This window comes from Alexandromys fortis, unplaced genomic scaffold (assembly GCF_014885135.2).
Source record: "Alexandromys fortis isolate MF-2015 unplaced genomic scaffold, M_Fortis_MF-2015_v1.1 scaffold_46, whole genome shotgun sequence".
NCBI lineage: Eukaryota > Metazoa > Chordata > Mammalia > Rodentia > Cricetidae > Alexandromys > Alexandromys fortis.
The window spans coordinates 4666300-4673047 of NW_026067919.1; the positions used below are offsets into that span (position 1 = coordinate 4666300).

The window sequence follows — 6748 nt, forward strand, 5'->3', positions numbered from 1 at the left end:
CTATAAAAAGGCACAGGCTAAGAGATTGGATACGAAAACAGGATCCAACATTCTGCTGTTTGCAAGAAACACATCTCAACCACAAAGACAGGCATCTACTCAGAGTAAAAGGTTGGGAAAAGGTCTTTCAAGCAAATGGTCCTAAGAAAAAAGCAGGTGTGGCCGTACTAATTTCCAACAAAACGGACTTCAAACTAAAATCAATCAGAAGAGATCGAGAAGGACACTTTATACTCATAACAGGAACAATTCATCAGGATGACATCTCAATTCTGAATATCTATGCCCCTAATATAAAAGCACCCACTTATATAAAAGAAATATTACTAGAACTCAAGGCAGACATCAAACCACACACACTAATAGTAGGAGACTTCAACACACCTCTCTCTCCAATGGACAGGTCAATCAGACAGAAACCTAATAGAGAATTAAGAGAATTACTGGAGGTAATGAAACAAATGGACTTAACAGACATCTATAGAACACTCCACCCAAATAGGAAAGAATATACCTTCTTCTCTGCAGCTCATGGAACCTTCTCAAAAATTGACCATATACTCGGAAACAAAGGAAGCCTCCACAGATACAAAAGAATATCAGTGTCCACCTGTGTCTTATCAGATCACCACGGATTAAAGTTAGAAGGCAACAACAATGCTGCCCCCAGAAAGCCGACAAACTCATGGAAACTGAACAATCAACTACTGAACCACACCTGGGTGAAGGAAGAAATTAAGAAGGAAATTAAAGTCTTCCTTGAATTTAATGAAAATAAAGAGACAACATACTCAAACCTATGGGACACGATGAAAGCAGTGCTAAGAGGAAAGTTCATAGCACTAAGTGCCCACTTAAAGAAAACGGAGAAAGCATACATTGGGGACTTAACAGCACACCTGAAAGCTTTAGAAAAAAAAGAAGCAGATGTGCCCAGAAGGAGTAGAAGACTGGAAATAATCAAACTGAGGGCAGAAATCAACAAAATAGAAACACAGAAAACAGTCCAAAGAATCAATGAAACAAAAAGTTGGTTCTTGGAGAAAATCAACAAGATAGACAAACCCCTATCCAAACTAATTAAACAACAGAGGGAGAACACGCAAATAAATAAGATCAGAAATGAAAAGGGGGACATAACCACAGACACAGAGGAAATTCAGAGAATCATTAGATCTTACTACAGGAGCCTGTATGCCACAAAACTGGAAAATACAAAAGAAATGGACATCTTTTTAGATAAGTACCATATACCAAAGCTAAACCAAGACCAGGTGAAAGATCTAAATAGACCTGTTAGTCGCGAAGAACTTGAAGCAGTTATCAAAAATCTGCCCTCTAAAAAAAGCCCAGGACCAGATGGTTTCAATGCAGAATTCTACCAGAACTTCCAAGAAGAGCTAATACCTATTCTCCTTAATGTATTTCACAGTATAGAAACAGAAAAGTCATTGCCAAATTCCTTTTATGAAGCTACAGTTACCCTGATACCAAAACCACACAAAGACCCAACCAAGAAAGAGAACTACAGGCCTATCTCACTCATGAATATCGACGCAAAAATTCTTAATAAAATACTGGCAAACCGAATTCAAGAACACATTAGAAAAATTATCCATTATGATCAAGTAGGCTTCATCCCAGAGATGCAGGGCTGGTTCAACATACGCAAATCTATCAATGTAATCCACCATATAAATAAAATGAAAGAAAAAAACCATATGATCATTTCATTAGATGCTGAAAAAGCATTCGACAAAATCCAACACCCCTTTATGATAAAGGTATTGGAGAGACTAGGGATACAAGGGTCATACCTAAATATAATAAAAGCTATTTACAGCAAACCGACAGCTAACATTAAATTAAACGGAGAAAAACTCAAAGCCATCCCACTAAAATCAGGAACAAGACAAGGATGTCCACTCTCTCCATACCTCTTCAATATAGTGCTTGAAGTTCTAGCAATAGCAATAAGACAACATAAGGGGATCAAAGGGATTCGTATTGGAAAGGAAGAAGTTAAGCTTTCGTTATTTGCAGATGATATGATAGTATACATAAGCGACCCCAAAAACTCTACCAAAGAACTCCTACAGCTGATAAACACCTTCAGTAATGTGGCAGGATACAAGATCAACTCGAAAAAATCAGTTGCCTTCCTATACAGTAAGGATAAGGAAACAGAGAGGGAAATCAGAGAAGCATCACCTTTCATGATAGCCACAAAGAGCATAAAATATCTTGGGGTAACCCTGACCAAGGAAGTGAAAGATCTATATGACAAGAACTTTAAGACTTTGAAGAACGAAATAGAAGAAGACACCAGAAAATGGAAGGATCTCCCTTGCTCTTGGATTGGGAGGATCAACATAGTAAAAATGGCAATTCTTCCAAAAGCAATATATAGATTCAATGCAATCCCCATCAAAATCCCATCAAAATTCTTCACAGATCTGGAGAAGACAATAATCAACTTTATATGGAAAAATAAAAAACCCAGGATAGCCAAAACAATCTTATACAATAAAGGAACGTCTGGAGGCATTACCATCCCTGACTTCAAACTCTATTACAGAGCTACAGTATTAAAAACAGCTTGGTATTGGCATAAAAACAGAGAAGTCGACCAATGGAACCGTATAGAAGACCCTGACTTTAATCCACAAACCTATGAGCAACTGATTTTCGATAAAGGAGCTAAAACTATACAATGGAAAAAAGAGAGCATCTTCAACAAATTGTGCTGGCAAAACTGGATTTCAATCTGTACAAAAATGAAAATAGATCCATGTCTGTCACCATGCACAAAACTCAAGTCCAAGTGGATTAAAGACCTCAATATCAGTCTGAACACACTGAACCTGATAGGAGAGAAAGTGGGAACTACACTACAACAAGTGGGCACAGGAGACCGCTTCCTACGTATAACATCAGCAGCACAGACAGTAAGGGCCTCATTGAATAAATGGGACCTCATGAGACTGAGAAGCTTCTGTAAAGCAAAGGACACTGTCGCTAAGACAGAAAGGCAACCCACTGACTGGGAGAAGATCTTCACCAACCCCGCAACTGACAAAGGTCTGATCTCCAAAATATATAAAGAACTTAAGAAACTAGACTGTAAAAGGCTAATCAACCCAATTATAAAATGGGGCACTGAGCTGAACAGAGATCTCTCAACAGAAGAAGTTCAAATGGCCAAAAGACACCTAAGGTCATGCTCAACTTCCTTAGCGATCAGGGAAATGCAAATCAAGACAACTTTAAGATACCATCTTACACCTGTCAGAATGGCTAAAATCAAAAACACCAATGATAGCCTATGCTGGAGAGGTTGTGGAGAAAGGGGTACACTTATCCATTGCTGGTGGGAATGCAAACTTGTACAACCACTCTGGAAAGCAGTGTGGCGGTTTCTCAGAAAATTTGGGATCAACCTACCCATGGACCCAGCAATACCACTCTTGGGAATATACCCAAGAGAGGCCTTATCATGCAACAAAAATATATGCTCTACTATGTTCATAGCAGCATTATTTGTAATAGCCAGAACCTGGAAACAACCTAGATGCCCCTCAATTGAAGAATGGATGAAGAAAGTATGGAATATATACATATTAGAGTACTACTCAGCAGTAAAAAACAAGGACTTCTTGAAGTTTGCAGGCAAATGGATGGAAATAGAAAACACTATCCTGAGTGAGGTAAGCCAGACCCAAAAAGAGGAACATGGGATGTTCTCACTCATATTTGGTTTCTAGCCATAAATAAAGGACATTGAGCCTACAATTCGGGTTCTTAGAGAAGCTAAAGAAGAAGGAGAACCCAAAGAAAAACATATAGGCATCCTCCTGAATATTAACCTTCATCAGGCGATGAAAGGAGACAGAGACAGAGACCCACATTGGAGCACCGGACTGAAATCTCAAGGTCCAAATCAGGAGCAGAAGGAGAGCGAACATGAGCAAGGAACTCAGGACCGCGAGGGGTGCACCCACACACTGAGACAATGGAGATGCTCTATCGGGAACTCACCAAGGCCAGCTGACCTGGGTCTGAAAAAGCCTGGGTTAAAACCGGTCTCACTGAACATAGCGGACAATGAGGACTACTGAGACATCAAGAACAGTGGCAATGGGTCTTTGATCCTACTGCATGTAGTGGCTTTGTGGGAGCCTAGGCAGTTTGGATGCTCACCTTACGAGACCTGGATGGAGGAGGGTTTTCCTCGGACTTCCCACGGGACGGAGAGCCCTGATTGCTCTTTGGGCTGAAGAGGGAGGGGGAACGGATTGGGGGAGGGGGAGGGAAAGGGGAGGCGGAGGTGGGGAAGAGACTGAAATATTTAATAAATAAATAAAGAAAGAAAGAAAGAAAAAAAAAAGTCTTCCTACTTCAATGCCTAGGTGTAACACCTATTATATTTCCCCTTTATACTTTTCTTGAGTTAGTTCCTTTCTTTGAGGTTCCTAAAGTTTGTTCTTGATATCAGTACCGCCTTTCCCACCTCTCTCAACCCTCTCTACTTTAGTCTCTCTGTAAAGGCAGAGACTTGTACATCCTATCTGTTACATCAAGATTGATTGTAGTGACACAAAAATCAAACAAAGATATCAACCTCCTCAGACACAGAATTCTCCTTTAATCAGAACAGTAGAAGACAGTCAGTCTTGCCATAGGAGCTAGGGGGTCTTATAGGGCAGAAAATCAAACTTTAGGATGGGAAGATTGTGGAGGCCCAAAAATGTGGGTCCATTTCCACCTTGTCTGATGGTCAAAGAGTTTGGAGATTGCTCAAAATGACTGACAAGCATAGCTGCAGGTCCCAGCTTAGGATGTGATTGCTAGATTATTTTAACATTAAAATAGCTCAGCCATCCTGACAGGTGGTCAGGATATGCAAGTGTACTTCTGCTCCTTCTTTTGTAACTATGAGATCACCTCAGGAGGGGGGTCTTCAGGATACATGATCTATAGCAGCATCAATACACAGACCACAGAACGCTAATGCTTTGATGTCTCAGAGTGTTAAAGTGATTGACTGTTTGAGTTGCCCTACCAATCATGTTAACAAAGTCTTTTGTTACCATCCCTGCCCCCCATTTACATTGGGTATTAAAGCTATGGAAAAATAAATGCAGGTGATTTCAGTATTCATTGAAATGCCCTCCCAGTACTACTCTATGGTTTCTGTCTTATTATTTTTTATGCATCTTCATATTCTTTTTTATTTATTTATTTATTATGTATACAATATTCTGTCTGTGTGTATGTCTGCAGACCAGAAGAGGGCAGCAGACCTCATTACAGATGGTTGTGAGCCACCATGTGGTTGCCGGGAATTGAACTCATGACCTTTGGAAGAGCAGGCAATGCTCTTAACCACTGAGCCACCTCTCCAGCCCCATCTTCATATTCTTTACATATATTTCTAAATTTCCATGCCCATACCCTGGCAAGAGGTTTTTTGTTCGGAGACTGATTTTTGGTGGGGGTTTTTATTATGTGAGCCTTAGCACCAGAAGTTTTCCTGATATTTTGACCCCTTGACAGGAGCTCCCAGCTCCTATGACAACTCTTCCTATGGGGAGTTTCTGAGGCCACCTGAGGCCTTTAGGTTATTAACCCTTCACTGTCCATATGCCAGGCAAGGAAATGGTGGCTTTTAGGAAGAAGAAGAACATGGTTCTCCTCATAGTGTCATTTCCCTTGTAAGAGAGGAGAGTACAAATACTTCTTCTGCCAAACAAAAGTGTCATTCTTCACAAGATATGGTAAAAATGTTCAAATCGAAAAGAAGGTTAGGACAGCTCATAAAAAATGTCTATGGTACTTTCACTGCCTGACGCCACCAAGGTAACACGCGTGAGGCCAGTCCACAGCAGCTGACATGCGCTACATCACCTCTTATTTGCATGCCGCCCTTGGGGGCAATGCCCCTCCTAGAGCCAAAGATATTAAGAAGATACTAGACAGCGTGGGCATTGAGGCAGACAATGACCAATGACCAGCTCAACAAGGTCATCAGTGAGCTGAATGGGAAAAACATTGAGGATGTCTTCACCCAGGGTGTTGGGAAACTTGCCAGTGTGCCTGCTGGTGGAGCCGTGGCTGTTCCTGCTGCCCCTGGCTCTGCAGCTCCTGCTGCTGGTTCTGCCCCAGCTACAGCAGAGGAGAAGAAAGAAGAGAAGAAGGAGGAGTTCGAAGAGTCAGATGATGGCATGGGATTTGGCTTCTTTGATTAAATCTCTGCTCCCCTGCAAATAAAAAATTTTTTTATGTATCTTGAAAAAAAAATGTCTCTGGTATGAAAAGGGGACAAATTCTTCAGTTTTGATTATTTCTTCTGCTTTCTTCTCTCCTGGATCCTGCACCCCAACTTCCTAATTTTTAATACTTTTAAATTATAAACATTATTTATTGTGTGTGATGCATGTATAAGCACAGATACATGCTTATCACAGCATGCACATGTGGAGGTCCAAGGACAACTTTTGGGAGTCAGTTCTCTCCCTCCATTGTGGCTTCCAAGGACCGATCTCAGCTCATCCGGCTTGTACAGTGAGACCTTTAACTTGCTGAGTATTCTCATTGACCTTGGACTACTGAGAACTCAAGAACAATGGTAATGAGTTTTTGATCCTACAGCACGTACTGGCTTTGTGGGAGCCTAGGCAGTTTGGATGCTCACCTTACTAGACCTGGATGGAGGTGGGTGGTCCTCGGACTTCTCACAGGGCAGGGA

General features: G+C 41.1%; 1 pseudogene; it reads left to right on the plus strand.

The window, feature by feature from the left end:
* The first annotated feature begins 5893 nt into the window (after positions 1–5893).
* Positions 5894–6248, plus strand: LOC126500608 (60S acidic ribosomal protein P2-like; annotated as a pseudogene).
* Positions 6249–6748: the final 500 nt, after the last annotated feature.